General features: G+C 38.8%; 1 protein-coding gene across 3 annotated transcripts in view; it reads left to right on the forward strand.

Annotated features, from left to right (window-relative positions):
- The window catches only part of PLPPR5 (phospholipid phosphatase related 5), a 151,524-nt gene that overhangs the window by 18,332 nt on the left and 105,398 nt on the right, over positions 1-27,794 (forward strand). The gene's annotated exons all lie outside the window — the stretch shown is intronic.

Consider the following 27,794-nt stretch of genomic DNA (forward strand, 5'->3'; position numbering starts at 1 on the left):
CCTTAACTCCTTCGCGCCGGGGGTGCGGGGGGAGCCCCGGCGAGGAAGCTTTGGCTGCAGCAAGCGATTTGCACGTGTACACGTACAGGCGTGAGAGACCGGGACAGGATCCCTGCGGGCGTGAGGATGCTCGGGACGCTCCGTGGGGAGCCTGCGGCATTTATCTTGTTTCTAGGAAATATTTTTTCTGAAACAGATTAGTAGAATGGCCCTGGGAATCGCATTCCTATACGACCAATGTTTTCTTCCAGGTGTACTCTTTTTGAGACCAAGTTGCTAACGACAGTTCACCCCAGCCTCAGCGCCAGTCAGGGGGTGGGATGTGACTGGGACTGAGCCAAACTGAGCTCTTCAACCCCATGTGCAATACTGAGGCACGTGATTCCTCTGATCTGTGAAGTATCTGGTGCAGTTCCTGCTACAGTCTTGAAGAGAGCAGAATTAACCTGAACAATTGTTTCCATGGTGAAACGTGTTGAGATCCTATTTATGGATCAAAGTTTGCAGCGTTTTCTCGGGCAAGCTTCTGTTGATGTCAGTGAGAAGGCCTGGATAAGGCCTGCAGGAGTTCTCTGTGCAAGATAGCGTTTTCATTCTTTGTAGTGCATTAATGTCTACAAAAGTCTTGTGCCTGTCAGTTTCTTGTTGCATTGTGGTGTTTAGCTTTAATGTTCAAGGAGAGAAGTGTGACTCAAGCAGTCCTTTATTTCCTGTCCCTCCTCTTTTGGGGAAAATGGGAAATAACCTGCTGTTCTTGTTCGGATGATTGCTAGTATTTTGGCTGCTATGGCAATGGAGATGAAAATTGTCATGAGCCGCTATTCTTTTCTAGCTGTTCTCTTTTCATTTATCCAGAGCGGATATGCCAATCCATGCTCTGCACTGAGCAGACAAGCAAAGACATTTCATGAGAGGGTAAAATCAAAAACATACTCCCTGCCTGCAGGCAGGTGTGGAAGGCAAATCTGTAGTCTGACTCCAAATCATTGAAAAAGACTTTTCAGAGCAGCAACATGCGTTGCCATACCGACACATATTCTTGTCATAACCCTGCTAGGAAAGATTTCCAGGCTTTCTGCTGGCTTAGGAATCAGGGCACTTGTTGGTAACCTTGTGAAAGGCAAGCTGGGGGATTCCAGGCAGAGGTGGCTAGAATGGTTGCTGGGAGCAGAGGAGCTGTAAGCAGAGGAGGTTTGTGCCTGTCTATCAGCACTAAATTCCAGGAAATTACTCTAGTGTGGGGATGTCTGGTAGTGGTTTCTGCCCATCAGTGGTCTAGCCTTTGAGTAAAAAAAGTCCCTTTTTGTTAACTTTGCTGGTGGGTTATTCCAAGTAAAACAGCAAGTCTTGAGGAGCTGTAGTAAGATTTTGCTCTTGTCGAATATGTAACTTTTATTGGGGAGAATGTTAATGAGTGATATCCACTTAGAGTTTCATTTACTGTATGAGCCTTGATTATTGTGAAATCATGAATCTGGCTTGAAAAATCATCAGCACACACTAATAAAAATTACTCAAGAGTACTTTTTCTGCCTCTGTTTCACACATGATTGCTTCATTCTGCGAGAGCAGGGGTATTAGGGTGCTTCTTTGGTAAAATGAACCGAGAAATTCACATTGTAATGTAACTTTAGAAGCTGGAGAAACTCCTACTAGCAAGTATATTTTGTCATTGTACTGCCTAAAAGCCAATTAAGAGTGCATCTGTGATAGTTAGGCACAGTGAAACACAAGGCAGTATCCAGCCTCTATTCTACAAATTCTCATTATAAAGAAGTGTCGGGTGGGAAGGATGCAATGCAAGCTGTGTGACTGCTCTCAGGGCAGGAAGAATTGTGCTAATTCTCTGGGATTTTTTCTCACTATTTTGTGAGTGTACTGATAGAAGGAGTTAGAAGAAGGATTATTTATGAGTCAGTTGAAGTGAAGCAGTCACTTTTTTGTCAGTGACAGACCTTGTCAAGAATTTCTGCCCTTTATCTAGTCAAACAGAGGAGGAAAAGGATAATCAATGCCTTGGTCCCAGAGTGTGGCATGTCTGTCTCGCACTAGTCTTAAAGTGATGGGCAAGTATGGACATGGCTAGGGTGCATTTCCTACCCTTCTCTCTGAGCTTTCACTTAGGTTCTTTTTTGAGACTCAGCTACAGAGTAAGTCACCAAGGTACAGCTAAGGTGCCGCTTCATCATTTCAGCCTTGCTCTGCTGCCAGCAATGCATTCCTGGCTCCCTTCTTATCTACCTGAGCCTCAGAGGGAAGCACTTGGTGGAATCAATGCAGAGGCTCTGTACCTTTCTTCACCATACAGTATCCAGAGAGGGCTGCAGGCATTTGGACCTTGTGTCCTGAACTAACATAATGGAGTAAAAATATTTCTTCTCTGCTTCTCAAGACTGATATTTAGGTTGCTGTGTGTCCTCTTTCGAGCACATGAATATTGATGGCAAATTAGAAAAATCCCTTGCTGAGTGCAATGATATGGCTTCTGGACTGAGGGTTTCATCTATGTATTAACACCTGAAAACACACAAGTCCCCCCAGTGCTGTTGCATTCAGCTATTTTGACAGTTAATTATAAGAAATTAAGGGATTGGTTCCCGTTTACAAAGAAACTCATTGGATTGCTTAAGAAGTATAATTCAAATGAGTATAACATACATTTATATCCTTGTTAAATTCCTTTAATGCTGATAGAACAGTGTGAAATGGCTTTTGTGTAAATGAGTGTATTGACTTTGTGCAGCAAAGTTTTCATAGCAGGGGAACTACAGGGGTGGCTTCTGTGAGAAGATACCAGAAGCTTCCCCTATGTTTGATAGAGCCCATGTCAGCTGGCTCCAAGATGATCCACCACTGACTAGGACTGAGTCCATTGACAACAATGGTAATGTTTCTGGTATAACATGGTCAAGGAGGTGAAAAAGTTGCTGTGCAACAGCAGTTGCATCTGGAGAGAGGAGTGAGATTATGTGAGAGAAAGCTCTGAGACACTGAGGTCAGTGAAGAAGGCAGGGGAGAAGGAGGACCACACACTGGAACAGGTAGATGCCCAAAGGAGGCTGTGACCCTGTGGGAAACCCATGCTGGAACAGGGTCCTGGCGGGACTTGTGACCCTGTGGAAGGGACCCACGCTGGAGCGGTTCATGAAGAACTGTAGCCTGTGGGAAGGACTCACACTGGAGAACTTCTTGGAGAACTGTCTTCCATGGGAGGGACCCCACACTTAGCGCAGGGAAAGAGTGTGAGGAGTCCTCCCTGTGAGGAGGAAGGAAAGGCAGAGGCAATATGAAGCTAACCACAACACCCCTCTAACCCTAACCCATCCCCCTGCATCAGTGAGTGGGGAGGAGGTAGAGAATTTAGGAGTAAAGTTGAGGCCAGAAAGAAGGGAAGGGGGGGTGAAGATGTTTCATGATTTGGTTTTATTTCTCATTATCCTACTCTGATTTGATTTGCTATAAATTCATTAATAAATTGGTCATAACTAAACTAATTTCCTCCAGTCAAGTCTGTTTTGCCCAAGACAGTAACTGGTGAGTGATCTCTCCCTGTTCTTGTTTTGACCCATGAGACCTTCGTTAGATCTTCTGTCCCCTCTGCAGCTGAGGAGCAAAGTGATAGAGTGGCTTTGGTAGATGCCTGGTGTCCATCTAGGGTCAGCTCACCACAATGAGTGACTCATCCATATGATCTCCTAAAGGAAAATGTGTTGGCGGTAACTAATTCAGAAAACACCTCCTGTCCATTTCAATCAAGATAGTCTTACAAGAAAGTGTGGTGATGCATGACTTTATGAATGCATCTATGTGCAGGATAGTCATATGTACAGGATCTGCACTAGCACTGACAGCTTTTTTACCCAGCTTCAAGCTATCTCTGTAACATGGCAACATGTGAGGATAAAGCATAATATTTTTTGTTTGTGCTTTGCTTCAGCAAAACCAGTCAAGTTCATGGAAACATTTAAAGAAGTTGGGGAAATAAAAGATGAAATTCACAGGTGTGGACTATAGGCCTCCTCTGACTCATCTGGAATAAGTTTTTAAGAGCAATTTATTATTCTGTGAATAAAAAGAAAACTTGGCCATTGGTGGTGTCCCTGGTGATTGCAAGCTGAATTTTAATAGCTCAGTTTGACCCAAGACCTTACCCCCTTAAAGAAGTATTGCTGGTGAAGCTTCTTTAGGTGAAGAAAACACCTTTCTTTGTACTTGTCAGGCAGACAGCAGCTGCCACAGTTATTAGAAACATGATTTGAATTTCCAGCAAAGTCTACTGTGTTGGCAAAGTTGCAGTGCATAAAATGTAACTGCAGGTCATCCTCTCTTTATCCAGGTGCTCTCTTCCCTCTGCAGCAAAGCCCGCCTTTATTCCCAGGCTTTGGTAAGTGCTGGACACAGCCAATGGCTATGGTTTCACTGCTTCCATGGGAACAGAAAGCATACTGCATAAGCAGGGACCAGTGCTATATCGCTGAATAAACCCACTTGCAAAGCAGTATGGAATAAAATGGCAAAGATTTAAAGAGAGCTGGTGAGTGCAGGGCTGTGCAGATCCCCTGGTCGGAGAGTGGCTCTGGGGGGTTTGTAGCAAGCAGAAGTTTGGCCAGAGGCCGCAGCAGCAGCTGCAATTGCACTTACTGTTGCTTAGTAGCCTAAGAAAACCTGCTTTCCCCTGGTCACCACACAATTTCCATGCAGGAAGGCCTCCTCTGGGACTGTGTGCATGGATCAGGGTTAACTCATATTATATAGATGGATTTTTTGTTTTTGGTTTGCCCACTGACTGTGTGGAATAGATGATGTGAACTCAGCATATTAAAACAGTAATCCTCTCTGGAGAAAGAGTGGCATATGGGAGCTGGGCTTTGCTGTGTGGAACTGACAGATGTTTCTTGTTCTGCTTTGCTTGCCATATCAGAATTCAGATATGCAGCAGTGTGTGTTTGTATATATATTCTTCTTTCTTCCCTCCTAGTCTCTCGGGAAAATGTCTGGTTGCAGGAATTTCCTCTGTGTATTGAATTCACATGTTATTCAGTAAGTAAATCTGCCCTGAGAAGATGAGGGGACATTTCTTGTTTTGCAGTTACCCATTTAAAAGATTGTTATAGTCATAAGACAAATACATTTTTACAAGAATTTCACAAGCAGGCTTTCTAATCTTTGGTGCAACTACTTTAGTATATTTATTTGGAGAAAAGAAAATTCTGGCTCCCAGGACAAGGCCCATGTCAGACAACACAGCAACATCTTTTCTAGCATCCTAACAAGGTACCTTATGTATGAACCTTGTAAATGTTATCAAAGGGAAACATTGTAGGATATAGCAAAACTGGATAGCTGAATGATATCGAGGGCATCCCTTTAATTATTAACATTTGCATTAGCTTCCTTCAAGTGCAAGATTTTTTTTCCCCTGCCTTTTCATGTTGGGGCAAAATTTTCCTCTTTGACCCATCTGTAGATCCCATGTGAGCAGCACATAGTACTCTTGGATAGATGGCATGTGACAGCATTGGGAGATTCATAGTGGAACAAGCTCAAACATACAAAAGAGATCCATGGTACACATGGGAGAGTTAAATTCTGCTTTAAAGTTGTAATTGCAACAAGCAATTGTTTCTCCACTATGCCTAATAATCTCCTGTTGCTGTAAAGCTCTGTCTTCTAATGTCTTGTCTTTGCCTGCCAGATATAGGTCACAGCTTTAAAGCAGCAGATGACTCTGAATGATCCCTGGCTTTCCTGCTGCCTTTTCCACTGTCGTGTTTGGTTGGGGTAATGAATTTTTCTTGTTTTGCACGAGTCATACCAGGATCATTCTTCTGATTCTGCGGCTTTAAATACTGTTTATGAACACATCTACATAGTATTTTGCAGGCATACATACCTGTGCTTTCTCACCTTAAGCGAGTTTTGGGTTGCCAGCTATGTGGCTTCAGAAGTGTGATACTGGACTGTGGTTTCTAAGAGCTGCTTCCCCTTAAGTCAGATTTATCAACAGACTGAGTGGTTATGTGGCTTTTTAGTGAAGCTGCCCGGTGGCTGGCTGGTGTGGAATGCAGGAAAAAGAATCCATGTTCGCTATATGCCCAGTGAGCCACTATATTAATTATGCTCAGTCTGCTTTTATTTCGATGCTGATAATGGTAGAATCTTGGTTGCTGGCATACATCTGTATTTAAGATCTTAGTTACAGGCATGAAGGCATGAAAATGCCAGAATGTGAAAATCTCAGACTGTTTCTGGAATATCAATGGCTCTTTAAAGCAACTTCGTGCAGATATTAATAAAGCACAAATCTGGATTGTTATGCGATGACCTGTCACAGATATTTTGCCTGAATCTAGGCAAGTTATCACCAGCTAATTAAATATCAGCCATTTGGTGCATGAGCTCAGGCAGAGGTTGAATGAGAAACTGCAGTCATGCAATTAACAGTAAAGCCCATTTGTCTAAATGGAGTGCTGAAATCCCAGCAGAAATCCTCTTTGTCCTGCAGTCTATATGAAATAGCATGTGAGAAAAAGGCTGGTATACTTGTCTGACATTTTAGGACTTCAATAGCCTGTTGATATTTATTAATCCGTTCCTTTCTAACCACTGCACGTATTTGCTTCTGAACATAGTTTTGGCATATCCAAGACTCAGATGTCATGTTTTTCTAACTTAAAATAACCTCCTTCTCAAAATACAGAATTTTAATGAAAAATGCATATTTCAAATTCTGTGAGAAAAAACCAACCTGCACATGTGACTTTGAGAAGGAAATTTAGCAAGCGAATTGTAAAAACACAGGATAGTGACTTATTCATAGGCAGAAAAAATATCTAAAATGCTAAAATGTGTATATTCAGAGTGTTCTTAGATGATCCAAATTCACAAAGTGACAAAAATATTTTATTTTTACAATACTGAAGTTCAATATTAACTTTCATATGAACACATCAATTATTTTGGAATTCTATAATTATAGTGCTGTTCATTGTCAGGGACACGAATTAGGTGGCCTCACAACTGAAGAAAATTTCTGTCCCCCATCATTAAATATTAATTTTCACTGTCAGTTATTAAAACCAAGACATAAAAACACATATGTATATATGCAGATAAATATGGGGGGTTTGTATTTATGAGGTCTCAAGCCAATGTGACAACTGAATGAAGTCACCTCGGCTAAAAATGCAATTCCACAATAGCACTCAATATATATCAGGATTAACTATTTATACTGTATAGCACCAGAGAACTCTATGAATGAACTAACAGAAAGGGAAAATCCATGAAATACCTATTTTATTATTTGTATAACATTTTCTTTGAAAAAATCAACATAAACAGGTAGCAGAAAAATTCATTATCAATAAATGGTGTGCAGAAATAGCACAGTACAAGAATCAGTCTATCATCTTATTAGACTAAAAGTAGAAAAAACCTGATCTATGAATAAGTTGAATAGAAATAACTGGATTATAAAAACTAGTTGAATATTCACAGAGACAGTGTTCTTTATAAAATAAAGACTGGCAGTACCCAATAATTTTATACCTTGATTCTGTAACGTGTGACTGAAGAGCTGTCAGGTGGCTTTCAGCCCCTTTGTGATCCTGCTTAGAAAGCTTCTGAAATCAACCATTGCTGAAATAAATGTAGAAAAGTTTGTTAACAATGGGAATGTAGATGCAAACAGTCAACGGGTATTCACCATAGAAGGGGAACAGTTAATTATTCCTGAATATGCAGAAAGATGTAAATGTACTGAAAATAACTGAGGATTTAGCACTGGATGTTAAAAACTTACCTCTAGCAATAGTTCCTGCATAGCAGAGGTGTGCCAAATAGGCAAGCTTCTTCGACTTACTGGGATACTCTGGATGTTTACTAGCACAGAGTATAAAATGACAGTGGCAGAAATGGATATTTAGCTTTCCAAATAGTTAAAGCTATAGTGCTTCCAGTGACATGAAAAGTTGCAAATTACAATCCTTCTCTTGTCACGGGATGGAATCCACCATCTGTCTGCACACATTCGGTAGCTGCAGTGCTTCCCAGGAATGTGGATTTACCACACACGCGAAGATCAGTGATACTGCCCATGCACAGTAGGTGTAGTCTCATGGACTGTAGTTGTACACGCAGTTAACTGGATGCACTCCAGTTACAGTAATGTACAGTTTCTGTACATTACCAATGAATAAAGGCCTATGCAGTGAGTTAAATGTCATCTTTTTTTCTGTATCAAATAGTTTGTTTCTTGTGACAAGTTCATTTTTTGTAGAAACTTCCCGACTTTCGTCTGGCAGAAGTATGTTGCTGAAGTTCAGAGAGCAAAGCCTGAACAGAGGTGTAATGGCAACTGTAATAATGAGAAGATGTCCATCATGTAAGGTGATGATTCTCTTGGTGCAATTCTTCATCCCCCCAGACTGGAATACTTAAATACATTCAAGCCATTATGGCTTTTCACTGAGTTTTAAGGTTTGTAACTATTAGGCATAACTTGCAGAAAAAATGGAGATGCTTTTTTTTGTGACTTGAGTGATGTAGGTCATATTCTTCTCACAGATGTGCCTGCACAATGAGTGCTTGAGAGTTAAATGGGTGTAATTTTCTGTGATTGTACTCATTCTTGAGACAGGAATAACTTGTCTTTTTTTTTTTTTTAATCAATTACTAATAAATAATTCATTTAGGTAAATAGATATTTCTACACTTGCTTGGGACCATGTGCATTTTAATATATATAATTTTCAGATAGCATTTGGGAGTAGGCAGTTATTACTGATGGTCCCAGATTCAGTCCCAGATAACTATTCTGCTACAGCTTGGTATGTTTTCAGAATATGTGGAAGATATAAGATGATTTTTCAATAGTGCAAGCAGAAGTGGAGACTGTGTATGCCTGCAGCTCACAGCACAGCATGGCAGTAAGTTCTTGTTTTGTGTAGCTGTTCCAGTAAGCACAAGTGGTAGGATAAAAAGAAATGTTGAAAAACAGAGAATTAAACATATCTGATTACTTAATGAATGCTTTTAGCTTCATGTTCTTCCATTTAGCACCTGGCCTTCCCTGGGTGGTTGCTCCTGACTTTGACACATTCTAGAAAGAATATGGCTACATATAAAATCTTGGGAAATTACAGCTCAAAGTGTTACCTAAAATAAACCAAAGCAGCTGAAGTGTACCTCACTTTTGTTGCCTGTAGCAATGCACTCTGGAAGCATTCAGAACACCTAGTAACCGTATCTTCTGCAGGCCTCTGCCTTGTAGACTGGCTGGTGGAGAATTCTCCTACTGGCTTTAGATGTCTGCATTGTATCCGTCAGCCTACAGATCCATCAGGTCTCCCTAGAGACAAAGGGAGATCTGACATCTTTTTGTTTCTATGCTGTCAGTGTAAGAAATGAGGCACTAAGGTTTTGCTCATAACTAGAGGCAACTTAGTCTTTATTGTTAATTTTGTAGATGTGTGGAGGGGAGATGCTGTGTAGTCCAAATTCCAGCAAAATTTAGCTGCCATTCCCAGGCAATTCCAACCTGAGGAATGGATTTATGAGTTAGGTGGTGAGATCTATGAGAGCTACGAAAGGTGAGAAGCTCCTTTTGAACTCAATGGGAGTAAATGGCATTGATGGACAAACAGCTGTCAGTTCACTGTGGAGCAAAGAGCTGTGCATTGCCTGAGGCAACAGATCACTCACTGTAGATTAAGGGAGCCCTTAATGATCTGCTTGGGTAAAAACTGTGTTGAGCTAAAACACTAACTTCATCCAAACACTTGTAAATCCATGAAAAGCAAGGCATATCTCTTTTGAAATATTACTTTAAAAGACTCACAGCATTTTAGATACTAGGATTTCAAATTGATATGCAGCTTAATTAGAGATCAGAAATTGTTTAAAATCTTTCTTCATGCTGTGGATAAAGAGATGTCACCCTGCCCAGTTTTCAGCAGTACACTTGAATTATATACCGAATTATATATACACTGAAATATATTTATTTGTATCTTTAATCCAACTCAAATTAAAAAGAAAACTGTTGGATTTTCAAAGAAGCAAAACTTAAAAATTTATTAATTCCAAATTAATTCAAATATAAAATAGTGTAGTTTTATTAATCTTTCCCAGGAGTTTATTCACATTGATTGAAGGATTTATTTGTTTGGAGTTTAAATGGTTTTGATAACAGAACATCAATATAAGTACTTATTTGATAGAATGTAATTTTCATGTGTTTTATTACTATTTTTTGCCTTCCTGCTCTGGTAGAATGCTTTCTGGATACAAATTCTCATGATAAATAGGAAACTGTGACCAGTGACAAATTACATGTCTAAAACCAAGGAAAATAGATGAAGGCAGTATTATTTTTGTAACTGCTTAATACTTAATTTTACTGTTCTTTGGATGGGCTCATCTGTCTCTCTAATGGCAATAATTTATTTCAACTGTTTTTTCTGTATCTAATACAGTGCTTTGGCAACAGAAGAGTTTACCATTTTAATGTAAAGTTCTATATTTAATTAATAATTAAATAAGAGTGTGGGAATATTTCCTTTCATTCTCATTGTAATTAAGTTCTGATAATCTGACTTGCTGTTGGAAGATCCTAACATTATGAATTTCACTATAGTAGAAGAAGTAGGGCAAGTAATCAGCAAAACTTTCTTATTTACTTGCATACCACTTGATGAATATGCAGATGAACCATATCACCATCTTGGATAGCAGATGAAAATTGTTTATGGCTCCTAGCTATCATCAGCCAGTTTATTTATGGTGCGAAAGCAAAGTTTAAAGCAATGAATGCCCCTATTATCCTAATTAGACAGGTTAAAATGCTACATTTTATATCACTGTGATGTCAAGATTATGATCACTATTAAGAGGATGGAAAGTATTAACACTTTTCCAGGAGTTAAAGTGTATCCATTCATCTGTTAATGGATTAGTGGATGAAACAGTAAATATTGATTTGTCTTGCGTAGAGATGTAGTGTTTGGAGATTTGATGTGATGTTCCAGGTGCAGGTATCACTACCCATAATATGGGTTCTACATTTCTGTGTGTTCTTGCTACACATTTTTGTATGTTCTCATTTTATTTTGTGCTCTCCAGATGCTTGTGCATCTCTTGTTCATGTCTCTTTTGCGTATTTACCCCATTTTCCTTGCCATTTCACCATCCCAGTTCTATCACTCCATTTTCTACACACTTTTTCTTTCTTTTCTTCTATCTTAATGTCTTGTTCACTCCTTCCTACATAGTTTCTTAGTTTTCTTGCCTCCTCCTCATCCTCCCTTATCCTTTTCTGTTATCCAGCTCTTCCAGTCTTCCATTTTAATCTTTTCACCCTCTTTGGTTTATCTTCAGTATGTCTGTTTCCAGCCTCCCTGCACGTTTTTCCACAGTGCTCCAATTCTTTGCTTTTCCCTGTTATGCTGTCTCCTGTGTATTGCCAGCCAACTGGCTTTGCTTAGGGCAATAGTTATTTGAGACAGAAAGCAGACACCAGGTGACTAAGCCCTGAAGGGAAGAGCAATGTGACGCCCTTCTCTTTACTTGTGTCTGTGCCCTGTGCTTACCATACCCCTCTAAATATCACCTGTACGAGGTTGTCGCTGCCCCTGTGGCACCGTCCTGTGCTCGCCGGCTGAAGTGATGCTGAGGAGCTGTCCAAGGTATGCCTGGCGGTCCCATCTGTCCTGCCTTGTCCTGTAGTGTCCTTCTATCTCTTTTCCCTTTAGTATTTTGGCACGAAGCTTTTCAGGCAGGTGGCTGCAGATGTAGCCAGAAAGACTCTCTTTCTCTCATCCTAGTAACTCCACTGCTGTCTGTGGGGAGGTATCTGTTGATACCTCCAGCTAATAGAATCCAGGATAACAATCTCAAGTTGCTGGAGTCAGTAGGATGTTGCAGTGCAGGCAGCTCAAACACCATTCCAGCTGAAGAAGATAAGGAACTAAGTGTGGAAAGCAGTATCTCTTATTGCAAAGTTTGGCAGAAAGAACATACAGTTTCTACATGGAGATAGAATTACAAACAGATCACCAGTGTCCTGCTTCCCTAATCCCTTGCCTAGCTAGATTTCTCAGATATGCAGATATGTTGGGTTTTTTTCTACATCCAATTCATACCATGCAATTTAACTGTTTTCAAATGTTTGGGAAAATGCATTTAAAATGTGCTTCTGTGCGTTGCTCTCTGTACTGTGAACTGACACTGAGGACACTTTTCCAGTCTGTTGACCTAATCTTTCATTTAGAAGCTATGTAATGGATACCTGGTTTATCAAAGATATGGTGAGAGACATTGACAGGTACAAAGGATCAACCTTTACCTCTCTTTGTTCCAAACAAAGATTTGTTTTCATGGGCATTCTCAACTAAGTAATTTTACGTCTTGCCTGGAATATTTTCATCATCTGTTTGAGGAAGTAACATCTATACACAGAGGATTAGAGAAAGTTCGTCTGTTTTTCAGTTTGCTTAATTTGTACATTTGAGAATTCTTTGTGTGTAATTCATTTGTTTTTCCAGTGGTTCAGTTTCCCACTCATTTATGTTACTCTTTCCAAGAGTGATATTCCTGAAACCCATAAAAATAGGATCACCTTCCAAAAAGCAGAAGGTTGGCATTGGCACAGAGCATAAAAATGTGTTGCTTCTCTCATTAAAGTTTTTCCATATTTTTTTTTGTCTCTCATAAGCTCTCTGTGCTGAAGTTTACACTTCTGTAACATGGAGATGGAGACAACGTCCTTTGCAGTCTTAGGCAATGGTATGAGTGTTATGTAAACCATAATTAAATTCATTACTGTGAGATCGTTAGAAGAAAGTCTGTTGTTGTTACTGCCACACTAAAGATACTGTTGGGTACAATTTCTAACAACATGGATGGGAGTTAGAACTTTTCAGGAACTTCTAAAGGTGTTGGAGACCTACAATGAATACTTATTATCTTTGCCTCTCCATACATTTTCATTACAGACCGAGTCCGCTTCCCAGAGGAGCCATGGGAATCCTCTAATGTCCCTAGAATTTTTAGTATCAGGCTGATAACAAAAGATACATCCTCTACTCCATCTAATCTCTTCTAATCTCTCACTGTTACTGAATGGCAACACAGCAATTCTTAGCTACTTCTGTGTCTCCAGAAAAACTTACACATAATGTTTAAAATTCCTTTAGGAGACAGTGAACCCAAGGTTGTGCCTTCCAATGGGTATTTTCCATGGCTAGTATCCTTTTTAATACAATGACACATTTTTAATGACACGGTGGGATGATTTTTCTTCTAGAAGTTTCACAAAGCAAGAAATAGGGGTTATTATTAGTACTGTTTTTTGAATTATAGTCACATATTTTCTCTTTAAATGTAACACATAAGATTATTATATATATGTAATAATTTATCATCTTTTACTATTCTCAAGTACGTTTTTCCTCTATATTTTCTGAGTCTCCAACGAGTCTTTTAAATGGTCAAATGGGAAAGACAAGAAATGAGGGTTGGAAAAGCAGTGCTGAGATTTTTTTTTATATTCATTAACTATTTTTCCAATTTGTTCCCATTATGAAAATATGGCTAACCAGTAGTGTTATTAGTGTAATGGTTAAATGTCTTGCATATCAGTTCTGAGTAAGTTCAGCTTTTGTATTTTGGAAAACTATTGAATATGGGAGAAAGGGAAGCTGGTGGTATAAAAAAATTACAGTCACTTGTGATTTATAGAAATTATGAAAACATACCTCTGGCGTGTGCAGAAGGGCAAAAAAGGAGGACATGTATTTGAAGAGAAGTTTGCCAAGTTAAGTGGAATATTCCTCTGTGGATTTTTACTTCAGGAGTTGTGTGCACTCTAGTGATAGGAAGGAGGACAATCCCCATGTGGCTCTGTACATGCAAGTTGCATAGATTTAAATGTCACCCCTGCTACCACAAGATCTATAGTGAATAGGTTACTTCATAAAATAAATGGAGAACATTTTTCTGAGTTATTTACTGCTAGCGAATCTACTCCAAGAAAGAAGATTTGCAATAGGATACAGAGCAGAGAAGTGCAGATTATACCTGATGTAATGGGACATGCATTAATTTTTCATTAAATGCGAAAATTAAAAGGAAGAATTCACAGCTGTTCCTCGCCCCTGCCCTTTTCCACCTCCTCAACCTACTCAACCTCCTGGGAGGGAAACACTACTTTAAGTGCTATTTTTATCTGGAATGGATTTTACACTAACCAGTATAACAGGAAAACATTATTTTCCTCAATAGTTTCCCTGTAAAAACCTGTTTAAAACCAGCAGCAGTCATTTGCCCTCACTTACAGTTTTGAGTGCTTAGCCTTTGATGGGGGAATCATGCTGAGCTCTTTCCTCCAATGAATCCTCACCTACAATTAAATTGCCACAGATGGCATTAGTTACTCACTTATACCTGGTAACATCAATGCCTTCGAGTTCTATTGAACTGCCCCCTGTGCTGTTTGCCTTCTGCTGGTTCGTGAGAGAGTTGTTGATGAGAATTGGGCCCAAGCAACTTGTTCTATACAAGTGTCCCCAGAGTGTTGGTTACTGCTCAGCTGTGCTCCATGTAAGTCTGGCTTGTCTTGTCTCCCAACTGGTCCTGCTCAATGGGTTACAACTTCCATGGCTAAATGACTTTGGGAGGGCAAAAATGAAACTTATGTACCTATGTGCTCTGGCCTTGCTCCCTTGACCAGTTGCATTAGGTTGCCTTTATTGAGATGGTAGAGATTTCACTGGGATGACTAAGAAACCTTTACATCTTCAGTCAGTGACTCTGCCCCCCAACTTTCTAGGCAATTATGCTCTATTTAGGGCCTGGGGACACTAATGCTATTTATTAAAACAGCCAGAATCTCTTCAAAATATGTTGCTTAGTTAATGATCATGCTAATCAAGAGCAAATAAACAAAGAGGGGTGTTTGGTTCCTTCATGTTTTCTTAAGAGCTGAAAAGTAAAGGAAATAGTTTTGTGGCTATGATCAGCAGACATTACCCAATATTTCAATATATGTGATCCACCATGTAAAACCCAACTATTTTAACATAAGCACTTTTTAGATTTTTATTGTACTGCACTTAAGAGGGAAAAATTTGGGCCCAAACTGTAATGTAAAGTATTTCATGAGGACTTGCACTTCTTTGTCTCTCTAAGTAAACAGCTTACTGAAATGGATCTGTGTTCCCTTTCTTAGGCTGGAAAATAGAAGAAAAAATTAAATCATACATCCATAAAGCTCATGTTTATTTGTTGTACACACAGGGCAGTTTTGTCAAGAATTGCCTGAGATTTTTTTTAAGATGTCTTTTATATGTTCTTTCTGAAATTTAGATTCAGCTTTCAAAGCATCAGACTTTGCTATCGTGATGTCAATATTTCCTGCCCCACTGATATGGCTGACATCATTTCAGTACCATATAATGTTGGATCATTACTATAAAACATATCTTTGTAAGCAGAAAGAGAAAGAAAAACTCAAGAGAGGCATAGCCAGGAGAAAACGATTCTGTGTGAGTGTAGGGAAATGTCATCATAGATCAGACGGTATGCACTACACATGCATAATGTATGTATTTTTTCCTCTCATTTTCTCTCAATCAAGTCTGATTATGAGGGGAAACTAAAAAAAAAATAATGGACAACTGGAAATTGCTAGAGTATGTTGGTTTACAGTGCTTTGAATATTATTAAATGAATTAGTTATGCTGTCAGGGGGAGAACAGCTGCATTCTGAACCAGGAAATAGCCTGATTCTGCCTTCATTTTTATTTTAAACCAGCAAAAATGGCATAGGACTGAAGTCAATGTATCTAATGAATCTTTCAAAATATCTTCCTGGTAGGAACTACTCAAAACATAACCACCTTGTGTGCAAAAAACCACTAGAACCAAATATTGCTTCCTGGTGTTTCAGAGTAGCTTCTTTCATTTTCAGTAGGATTTGGGAACATAGTTTAGTGCTTTGTTTTTATGTCTCTTCAGACTATATATTGCAGAAAGAAAAGGTTATCAATTCAGCAAATTTGTAGAACTGCACTGAGTGAAGGAACTGACTTAGTAAAATTGTAATACAGCATTAGATTTGGAACACTTTGTAGGCACAAATATTCATTCCCTTACAATGTGTGTTTTAGACATTTATTTACTGTATATTTTAGGTCAAGTTGTCTCATATTAGTTTTAAAATTTGAAATAGACCAAGGACCCTGTGAAGTCACGTTTCTCTGAATGTTCTGTGTGCTTGCCCCAAACATGTGATCTGGACAAACTGGGACAGTTGGTCTGAAGATGCAGAATCAGATGGGTACTTTGAAATATATACAGTTGTCTTCATCTTCTGTCAGGGTTTTACCCCTCCTACTTGAAAAGGCAAGGCTATCTTGGCACCTGTAATGCAAAATTCTCAGGGGTATAGGTTCTTAGGTACAGGTGCTGTGGTGAAAATAACAAAGTGGCCTGGAGAATAGCTGCATTTTGTCATTCATATAAAGCCTATTAATGCTGGAAAGAAAAATTGTCATTATAGAGTGTTTGATGGTCAAGTGATTTTTTTTTGCTATCATCCTAGCAGTACAGTGATCTGTGTTTAATGAAAATAGCTGTCTAAGGAAGAAAGGACTCATGGTAGAGCTGTATTAAACATCCTTCATGAAAGAACAGAGAGGTAGTTTTGCTACCTCCCCAGTGAGCTGGGTAACATATAAGCTGCATAGTCCTTAGATGCCTCATAGGGACTGTGATATGTTTGTTCTACTATTCTTTGTGCAGCAATACTCTCCCTTAGTGCTGTATTCTTCCATGTCACATGGAGGTCAGAGATATCTGGGCACAGATTAATTCTACCCAAGTTTTCCATATAGTCAGTGGAAAGAATGGGTGTGTTTTGTGAGACAGGGGCATCTACGGAAGTCAGTTCAGGTTTTAGGAGGACCAAACTATACTCCCTGAGTTCTGTTGATTTTGGGTGTATTTGGAAGCTCTTAGCTGAGGTACTTCAGTAAAATAACTAAATTTGGACAAACCAAGGCCTTGGTATGTATTTTATCCCCCAGCCTATGCCAGGGAAAATCTGTCTCTTAGAGTGTCAGGATTAATTTGAAAAGAATGCATCTCACATACATAGCATTAAACTAAGACCCACTGAGAGTTGCAGTCTTTAGAATGTATCTTCAGTTAATGTCATGTCAAATTATGTTTGTGGTGGAAACACAGATATATGAAATTTCATAGGAAATGTGAAATCACAACCTCGTATTTCATACAGTAGAGTCCTCCTTGTTACAGCAGTTTGTGTAAAGGTCTTTCTGCGAAAGCACACCAGCCAGGACTGATTTCATGGCTCAGTTAGTAGCCCTTACCACCCCCACCCCCCCATGGTAACTGGTACATTCAGCTTAAATCAGACACATTCTTCTTCCTTTCTTCAAAATAGAGACTTTTGTTCCCCATGGACTTCACAGGGATAAAAGATGTGATAAATCTCTGGGGGTTAAACTTGTTCCTTTCTTGGAAAGAGCTAGTTATTTTAACTGCACTTTAAACTCCCAGGTACTAACTGCATTGTATGATGCAGGGTTTCAGTGCAGAGCTACATTTTCTCTGAAATATCTAATAAGCTGTTGCATTTCTTTCTCAGTAATAGGACAGTGGACCCCTTGGAAATTACTAACTTGGATCTGATAGTTTTCTATTATTTAAAAAGGAGAAGAAAAACTTGACTCCCATTACCACAGAAACAAAGCTAATCAAAGAGGAAAATCTGCATTATATGGTACTGTGTGTTTTTAGCACCTCTCCTCTTTAGCTCTAAAATGAACTCAAAAATGCTAATTTTCTATTTCAAATTGCTAGTGGTGTAATTAAAATAGTTATTTTTACTGAGATTACATACTCTTCTTTTTTACAGTACTAAGATACTTTAACATGTGATAGTCTTAAGTCCTGAATGTACTACCTTGTGAAAAGCTCTTATGTCTATATTCACTCAAAGTCTCATCTGCGTATATGTATATACATGTCTGTATACTCTTTTCATGGCCTGCTCTGTATCTCTCTATTTGCTTATTAAAAAGCAGTCAGAGAAGAATAGGGACACACATTTTAAGAATGGTGTGTTTCAAATCTTCCTGCTTTAATTTAAATAGATTTTTTGAAATAAATGAAATTTTGAGGCAAAAGAATATCTGTTCATACTAGGTTAGAAATATGCAAAAATTGCAACATCCCCTTCACTTCACTTCCACTCCAATGCTGCATTTACCTCGTGCTGATCTTTCAAATTCAACAGGAAAATAAATATACAATTTGCTTCTATTTGCAGTCCAAAAGAGAAAGGATGATAACAATGCCAGGCATTGCATCCACATTATGTGGATGGCTGTCACGAGAAAGCCTGCTATTTCTAGCCTGTTCTGAATTGTTTGCCTGCAGTTACAGTTGTGACATCAGGGCATCTTCTGCCTACAAGTGCTGCTTCACAGCGCCAGCAGTACTCTACACCAGTGGTTTGTCATTTTATGGGGAACATTAAGGTAATTCACTTTGCCTTTAAATGTTTTTACCTACTGAGCAAATAAATTTTCCATGTGTCACTGAACAACATAAGGAATAAAATCTCTGTATTTTGAACATCTCTGCCAGAGAAAACCTTCATCTCCAGGGTACTTGTCATAAATTGAGGGTTTCTGAGTGTGATTTCAGACTTGCTAGAATTTGTGTTGAGGGATGGAAGATTGTTTTTTACAATAAATACTGAAGAACAAAAATATTATTAAGAATATAAGATATCCCATATGCAAAATTATCTAAATTTTGATAAAGCTGAAAATGTTTCTTTTTTCAAATGGACAATGTCATTGAGAAATGACATAAAGATCTTAAAGAAAAGCAAAAATATGTGATATTCAGTAGCAATATCATTGCTGTCCTATAGTAAATACTACAAAACAGTACAAAATGTGTTCTTATACATTACATTCAATGCCATTTTCTCATGGGGGACCAACACATCATCAGAGTCCTTGGGGTCTTCTTTAGGGTTACAACTACAGACAGCTTTCAGTTCAGATAAAGTGATGTCTGCATGTGTAACTGCTGTAACTCAGCTTTGCATACTGTATGTATGTGAAGGTTACCCCTGTATGTGTGTACTGCACACCCCTTTGTGACTTTGCCCTGTTTCATGTGTATCAATCCATATCCATATTCATATTAATGCAATTTCAATTAGCTTGCTTGTTGGAGACTTGAGTATAAAAAAGTGTATGAGTGGAAGTGAGAGAAAGGGTGTACATTTGTCCTCTATTGTACAGTTATCCCCTACAGTACAATTAAGGACCCCAAAATAATCAATGGATGTACTACTAACTGAATAAATATTGAGTACTAAGCACAAAGAAACCTTGCCTTTTTTTTTAACATTTAACGATGACTCTAATAAAAAAGAAGTAATAATTGTTTGTATTACCCTCTAGACCCATATATTGCAGAGCACTATATAAAAAGTGGGGTGTAAACTGAACATGCTTGTGAAGAGGGTTTAATTTAAAATAGAGATGATCTACTTGCAGTGGCACACTTCAGGAGCAACTGTACTGCCGTGAAGGGAGTAATCCCAGCACACACTCTAAATTAGGCCAGTCAGATTGCTTCTGTATTTCATGTTAGGCTCAATTGAGTAGCTGAAATATTTTTGTGTTGGTATTAACAACAACCGGAAAGGTAGTACTGCTCTTCTTTACTAAGGCTCAATTTTGTCTGCATTTGGCTCCTTCATTGGTTTTCTATAGCCTAGAAGGCACTCAGTGAAGGAGAAGATGGGAGCAGAGACTGACATCGAGGCATGTTTTTTAAGAGCATCTTTAATAAGAGAGAGAACAAGTATTTCACTCTGTTCACTCAAGCAAAACTAGTTATGGTATGTCACTAATGCAGAGTGCATGGGCACATGAACCCAAGCATGCTTCCTGCTCTGCTGTCTGCTTTTTTCTGTGTGGTGGATGTTGCAAAGAAGCAGAAAGCACATGAGCCATTTTATTTCAGTCTCTGCAGCTCCTCAGTGCAGGAGCACCATAGATTTTTTTTTTCTGCTAAGAATAACCGTGATCTTCATAAAATGGTATGAACAGAAAGCATGAAGCTTATTTATTCTTTCAAATCAACAAATACCTTAACCCTGATTTCCAGACAGGCTTATATTCCCCGCGATTGGACAGACGGTGCGGTTTCTCCGGTGTGTGTGGGCTGCCCGCAGCACCGCCGGGCACAGACAGGCTGCAGCGGCTGCAGCGCGGGGCTGGAGCCCTCTGCCGAGCGCCGAGCACATCGGGCCCCGCCGTGCCCTCGGCGAGCCTTGGTCCTTTCAGGCTCTGCTCCTTTCCCTTAATTTCTTTTCGGGGTGCAAGAATATGCCATTAGTATTTTTTCCAGCTTGTCCTCTGTTGGTTTGGGGGATCCCTGTGCAGTGCGAGTGGGTGGGAGGCAGTGGGGATTGACCCTGCCTGCAGTTTGGGCAGGGCAGGAGGGTGAGGAACGGGGGCCCGACAGGGCTGCCACGATGGGCCCAGGCTGGGGCTGCGGGGGACAGGCATGGGCAGTGGATGCAGTGGATGGAACACAACAAGAGTGACACCAAGGGCCACATCCACTTCTAATCCTGGGGTCTGGATAACCAAACAGGAGTTCTGCTGTGGGAGATAGAAATCTGTTGTCTTTTGAGTGTAATTGATTTATAGAAATCAATCAGCAGTGGTTTGCATTGCTCCTTACTTAGCTATGTCAATCATGTGTGCATAATCCTGTTTCAGCTGGCACCGGCAATTCTTATTGGTATTTTCCACTGCATTGGCACAGTGCATTCAGAAGTGACTGTGCATCAAACTTGCTCTGTCAAAAAAAACCCCAAACGTTTGGACTTTTTTTTTTATTTTCTCAGTGAGTCCATGTAATGTAGAAGCAGTCACATGCTATTAGAGCTTTCCATGTTTATTCTGTTGTTCCTCTTACACCTGGTAGCAGCTGTGTGTGGGCACAGGAGCCACGGAGAGCAGCTTCTTGCCATGCTCCAGGCCCCTCTGCGGGCAAATGCCTTCTGCCCACTGCCTCGGCTCTCCCCAGTGCAGCACTGTGCCATGCCCTGCCTCTTCCTTTCATTACCTTTTTAAAATACTTTTAGCACTATATTTTTCTTCAACAGAAGCATTTAATTTCATTTAAAGCATGTAAGGTTTGTTTACATAAATGCCTAATGCATATGGAAACTTCCTAAAGATCCCTGCTACTTTGTACCTGGTTCTATTAATGTTGATTTAACAGGCATAATGAGCAACTGATGTTGCTAAGAAGAGTGGTAATACTTTTTAATATTTTTAATTACCTGAAATTATCTATCCTCTGGAAGAAATGAACCAGAGATTGAAATATGGAGTGAAATATTTTTAATGCATTGGGGAATTGAATATATTATAAGAACTCAGATGAAATGCTGATTAGTATTTAGGAAGACTAATTATAGTTAAAGATTGCTCTGCTGAGCATAGGTTGATATGCAACCTTACTGTGTCTTCAGAAATCTTTAGAGTGTAGGACACAAACCAGACTTCACCTTTTTTGGAATCTGGTACATGTGCATTTGTACAGCTTACAAAATGCTTTTTGTATGCAGTGAGTGAAGGATTGGTATGTAAATAAGGAGCCAAAGCATCACACAGCTGTAGCAAAATGGGATACAACTTCCCTGGAAAAATGGAGTCTGATTTCTAGGGGTGCTCATCTAACAGGAAGAATCTGTGCAAAACTTGCAGGATGCAAACAGGAATGTTTTTGCTGATGTCAAGGGCTTAGTGAGTGTGGAATAAAATATAGTGGAAGGCATTATATGGGATTTTAAAAAAAGTCTATATTGTATATTTTTTCAAGTACGTCTTTCTTCTAATATACAATTCCAAACTCACAAATGATTTGTGAGTTTTGACAGAAGATATTTTCTGCAGTAATGCTGTTCAATTCTATGTATGATACTTTTTCATATTGAACTTTACATACATTTGCATGCACTCTAGCACAAAAAGTGTTTAAGCATAGGGGCATAAAATGATCAGCTACTCAGAATGGGAAGAAGTTTATCCTTCTACCAAACAATTCATTATTGGAATTTGATGTTTTCTGAAACAGTGTGGTTGTTCAGAAAAGATATAAAGCTAGATGGGTCTTTAGTCTTTTCCTATATAGTGGTTCTAATGTTTCTAAATTGCTATTGCTAATATCAAAAGAAATATTGCAATTGTTGATCCACACAATACTTGCTTCCTTTACACAAAATGTGCTGCTGAAGGCAGTTGGCTAAACCTCCAGAGTAGTAGGATTTGGTTCAGAACATTATTTTTATAAAAATGTAAAATTTTAAATAGGTGTTCAGTAATATTTAAGAGGACAAAAATAATAAAAGCATATTTCATTTTCCAGCGACCAAAAATCCCCTTGCACAAAACCTTTATCTCCAGAAATAGAAAAGGAAACAGCTAATCCATTAAAATCACCAGTGACCAAAGCATTTCTGCTGATGTCCCTGATTTATATTGCTATAACCCTAGACAGCTATAATGGACTCCTGCCTAACACAGTCCCACACTCCAAGCTAGACACCCAGAATGGGACCTAATAAGATAGTTTAAAGAGGAAGAGCTTAAGCTGCTTCCTTGAAATATTTTTTCCTAAATAAATCAAATACAGGCACATAGCCACACAGGGTTCTAAAACAAGTGCTGTTCCTTGTAGTAATGCCTACTGTAAAATTTTACAGAATTTGTTTTCTACTTCCTCCTGCCCAGCTCCTCCCCCAGGATACTTCTACAATACCATGGTCTAGCATGTTGGGAAGGAAACAACTTTGACAAGGTATTTTATTTTCTAGTAGTGACAATGCAATCTTTTTTCCTAATACAGATATTTCCTAATAGGTGTCACTGGTGGTGTACCATTCATAAAACCCAAGCACAAATAGGTCTTTTTATAGAAATTATAACCTTCAGCTTTCTACTACCTTTCTGCTACCTATCTACTCTGGGATTTCTTTTGTGTGCATTAGAAATTATTAGAAAAACCTACTGTTCTTGGAAATCATGTGTACCTTTCGATAATTTGAAGAAAGTAATTATACAAACTGAAATGGAGAGACATGAGACATCTTGGTGGAGATTGACTGGTGAGGAATTAGTGAGAGACCAACTGGTGTGAGATCACCCAAAAACATGTCAAACCTGGTGGACCTGTGGTGTCAGCAGTACTTATTCCCTGTCTTTTTTAATCTGTTATGCCCATTCTTACATGCAGCATACTCTGCAAAATTTTTCTGATGTACCTGTTTGAAGTGCCAGGAGATCAATTTTCACCTAACATCTCATTTCGAACAACTGTATCTTGGAAATGCATTTTAAAATTACATATGTATGTATATGTATATAAATAACAAGCAGGTTTTCAGGACACCTGAAGCTAGCACTCACTAACTAGTAAGTCTGGATGGACAGCAGTGTTAATGGCTTCAAAGGCCGTTTTTTAAAATGTACAAATTATATCTGAAGAAGTTGTATCACCAACTATTTGGAATTATGCACAAAAGTATCCAAAGTGATGTCCCCAAACCTGTTCAGAAAAAAGCAGGATCTTGAGATCTGTCTTTCAGCACATTAAGGCCAAAAGTTCAATTCATTTCAACAGAAAAAGGAAGGATCATTAGTCTTTTATTTCTAAGAAGAGCAAAAACCCCCTCAAATCTTTATCAAGAACCATTAAGTTCTCTTCCAGAATGTTTCAAATAACACAATTCAAGTTCTCCTTCAAATGTCAGTGTCAGATTTCAGTGTCAGGTAGTCACCGCCTGTTCTATTATTACTACTGCTGCCTACCTTGATAAAAGCCTATTCATAATACATTCTTTTTAAAGATGCAGCAAGATGTTAATCTGTGTTTCCATCTATCTCTTGTACTGTTTTTATTGCAATAGCATCTGGACCTCAGGAACAGATGCTGTGTTAGTATTAGTTAAAACAAAAACATAGAAACAATTTGTGAGTATCTGAGACAGAGGGATGAATTTGCACCCTTTTTTACTATGTGGTGTTTAGCATTTATACATTTTGTTCAAGGGAGTTAGCCAGAAGCCTAGTAGAAATATAAATCATAGCTGTAGCTAAACTACAGCTATATCATGGCTATATCCATAGACAAAAAAAGATGGCTCATGGCTATATCCATAGTCAAAAACTTTTTAAAAAGTCACTTTTCAATAGAGTGTGTGCTAAATTGCGTAGAAGTCATTTTAGGTTGCATCCCTCTTTGCCCACCCAGTTGTTCTTCCAGAATATGCTAAAGCTTTCCATGGTTCATTCAGATGAGTATAGGTCATTGCACATTTTCAAGTAATGCCATTGTCCCAGTAATCTTTGTTAGCTACCTAAATACTTTAAAAAATACTTTCACTAAATATTTTTCCTTGTAAGTGTGGCCAGTGTGATAATCTGATCTTACACCTTTGTTTTTCCCTTATTCATTGTTACTGATTTTAAATTACAAGCCACTTTCAGCAGTGACCATCTTTCCCTGGGCAGCAGTTAATACTTTTGGAATATATTTGAAACTTTAATGAATATTGCTAATTACACAACATCTTTACAAACTTCAACAGTCACATGGCACTGCAACATTCATTATCACAGAGAAACTCACACAGCGCATAAGACATTTGCAAGATGCTTTCCAACAGGTCTCAACCAGTTGAAACATGTTTGACCTAAATGCTTGAGTCTGTTGACTGTGAAGGAAAAACACAATTTTTCAAAAGGAAGAAAGATGTCTTAATTAAGACATCTTAATATCTTAAGATGTTATAGTAGCATAGCTTTCTTTTGATCTGTCTTTGATTATTTGAGAGTAGTGGTAGACAAAAGAAATCTATTTTTGAGAGGAAGAGAACTTTACTGTTCTCAGGCCGAAGGCACAGGCATGCAGAGTTTGTAGAACAGAGGGCCATCTAACCTGTCCCTTGTTTCTGACTGTGACCATCAAAGGATGTTTAAGGAAAATGTAGAAGAAATAGAATGTAATGTTCCTTCCTCCGAATTTAGTGATTTTTAGTCTGAAAGTTCATCTGGATAATCGTGTTTAAAAACTGATCTCAGTGAATGCATCTAAATCCATTCACAACTTTAACTTCCACAAGAATATAAATATTAAAAAAACCTTTCTGAAATAATACATTTCTTTTCTGTAATAGCAAGGCAAAGAAAGGCCAGACTGTGCTTCTCAAGCTCAAAGCTACACTGGAGCTAAGCTTTCATTGAAGAACAGCTATCCCCATCACAACTGCTATTTCAACATGCTTTGCCTCTAGAGGTTATTTGCCTTTATGCATGTACATTTCAGGTGTTGCTTACTGTTGGGTTTTTTTTAACTACTTTATTTTAAAAGCCAGATTTCTGCAGCCATGTCACTGACTCACCTGATGGTACTATTTAATATTTTGTTTCTACTTACAGTCCCTTCCTTAAAATGTCTCTCTTCTGGAAGAAGTCCTCTGTCGAGTAGCCAGGCAACCTAAAACCTTCCTTCTAAGATTAGTCATTGAGTCATCTTGCAGCTTATTTAATCCTGTATTTCATACAAGTTCCTTCTCTTGAGGCTGGAAGAATTTCATTCAAGGCCAGAGAAGGCAGTCTTTCTCAGCTGGCAGCTCTTTGATCCTATTCTTGATGAAACTTTGCAGTGACATTTATAAGCATGAAGTAGGATTAGTGAATGCTCCTGTTCTCACATAGTGACTTTTTGTAGCTCAGGATAAGTATTCTTGCTCCTGCCACACCACCTTTGCTTTCTTCCAGATCAGCTCTGATGACTTGCTCATAGACTCTTTAATGAAAGTCTTCAATCATCCATACATGCCTGTTTTTCATGTTGTAAATGTGCTTCTTCCCTTATCCTCCATCTGCTGTTTCTTTAACTATTATTTTTGTCATTTTCTCCTCTCTGTCATGATCTTCTGTATAATGCAATTCAATGGCCTCATGATCCTGCTTATTTTCATTGCCTCTTCCTCTTCTTACAGAGCTAGCTGCTCTTCTTTCCCCCTTAGTGTGTCTGCCAGTTTCTGCTCTTTGTTCCTCCCCTGTGGTGTTTCAGTTAGCTGTCTTTGCTCTTACCTTGTCTTCATTGCATGAGTGGCTACTTTTCTGTGTCTCTGTGTTTCAGATTATCATTTTCTTCAGGCATCTACAGTTCTTGAATCTTCCATGATGTGTTGTCGTTTCTGCTCCTTCACGTCCTTAAATCCCCTTTAAAACTTGATTCTATGTACCCATGGCAACAGTCGCTTCAGATTCTGTGACCAAAGCAAGCACTGAATTGCTTCTGCAGTTCTTTTCTTGTTTACCATATCACATAGAAATGGGAGAGCTGAATTTGCTTATCTGATGACTCATAACTCTCCACTAGAACCGATGTTTGAGCCCTTTTCCTCAGAGCTGAGCGAACAACTCCTAAAGAACGACTCATTTAGTGAAAGTAACCTTTTTTCTTTTTTCTAGTTACCGTAAAACAGAATCTGTTGGATTTTTGCTAAGAGTAAATATTGAATGGTTGTTTAGGGTTTGATGAGCCTTGGAATATTCTTCCACAAACCTTTAGAGAAGAAAAGTCAGCAATGGGCACCACGTATCTGGTATGGTGAGGGAGGAAATAGGATAGGCCAACTTTGTTAGTAGCCATCTGTCACTCCCACAGACACTGCCTCTTGTGTGAGAGTGATTGAAAACATGTGAAACAATGCAGTGGGTTCAGTCTGAGGGGATGGCTTTGCAAACCCTTGGCAAAGGCTACTAGGAAGATGCAAGCACGTCTCAGTCAGTAAGGACAGCTGCTGATAAGCTCATCACAAAATATTGCATGATACATAGCATCAACTAAAATGTTAAGGAAACTACACAGGGGTTACATATGTAACATGTACGTTGTCAATTAAGAAATTAGGAGTGAAATGCAGAAGTAGCTATGATATGTAGAAGAATGCTTAATTAAGCAGGGATGTAGGTGTATACAGGGTTGATTGAACTTGTGAGATAAGGTTTTGGTGTGGTTTCTCATGTCAATAATACTAGAAAGAAGCTGCTTATCTGATTGTACAGATTGTGGAGAGAACTAGTTCTTTTAGCAGAAGACTCTCCTACAAATAAGATGCATCTTGACCATCTGTTGCCAGATGGAAGTGTTCTACTTCTGAATCACTGACTGCAATGACATATTTAGACAATGAATCTTTCATGGATAGATCCAAAGCACAAATACATGTTGAGGTTATTTTTTGTGTTTACTTGGCCTTAAGTTATAGTATGGCTATATACTCTTGTGAACATACTGTTGTTTCATAGATAGCAAATCTAGCAGTTTGCACCCACCCTTTGTGAGGTATCCCAATTGCCTGAATAAGAAGTACATAATTTATCACTAAAAAATGCAAACATAACATAGAGGTCCTATTTCACTGTACATTTGTTTGAGGAGTCTGAACAATTCAGCCTATGTACTTTGGTAGGCAGTGTAGGCAGTACTTTGATATCCAGGCAGGCCCAGAGCGCAGCTCACCAACTCATATACCTTCACTTACTGGTCTTTACTTAAATTTCCCCTGTGGAAAAAGAAATTGTATTCTTTCTTTCTTTTCTTTTCTTTAGGATATTTACTGTGATTTATTTTTTTTAAGTGAACAGAGA

This window comes from Corapipo altera, unplaced genomic scaffold (assembly GCF_003945725.1).
Source record: "Corapipo altera isolate COAL_440 unplaced genomic scaffold, ASM394572v1 57, whole genome shotgun sequence".
Lineage (NCBI taxonomy): Eukaryota > Metazoa > Chordata > Aves > Passeriformes > Pipridae > Corapipo > Corapipo altera.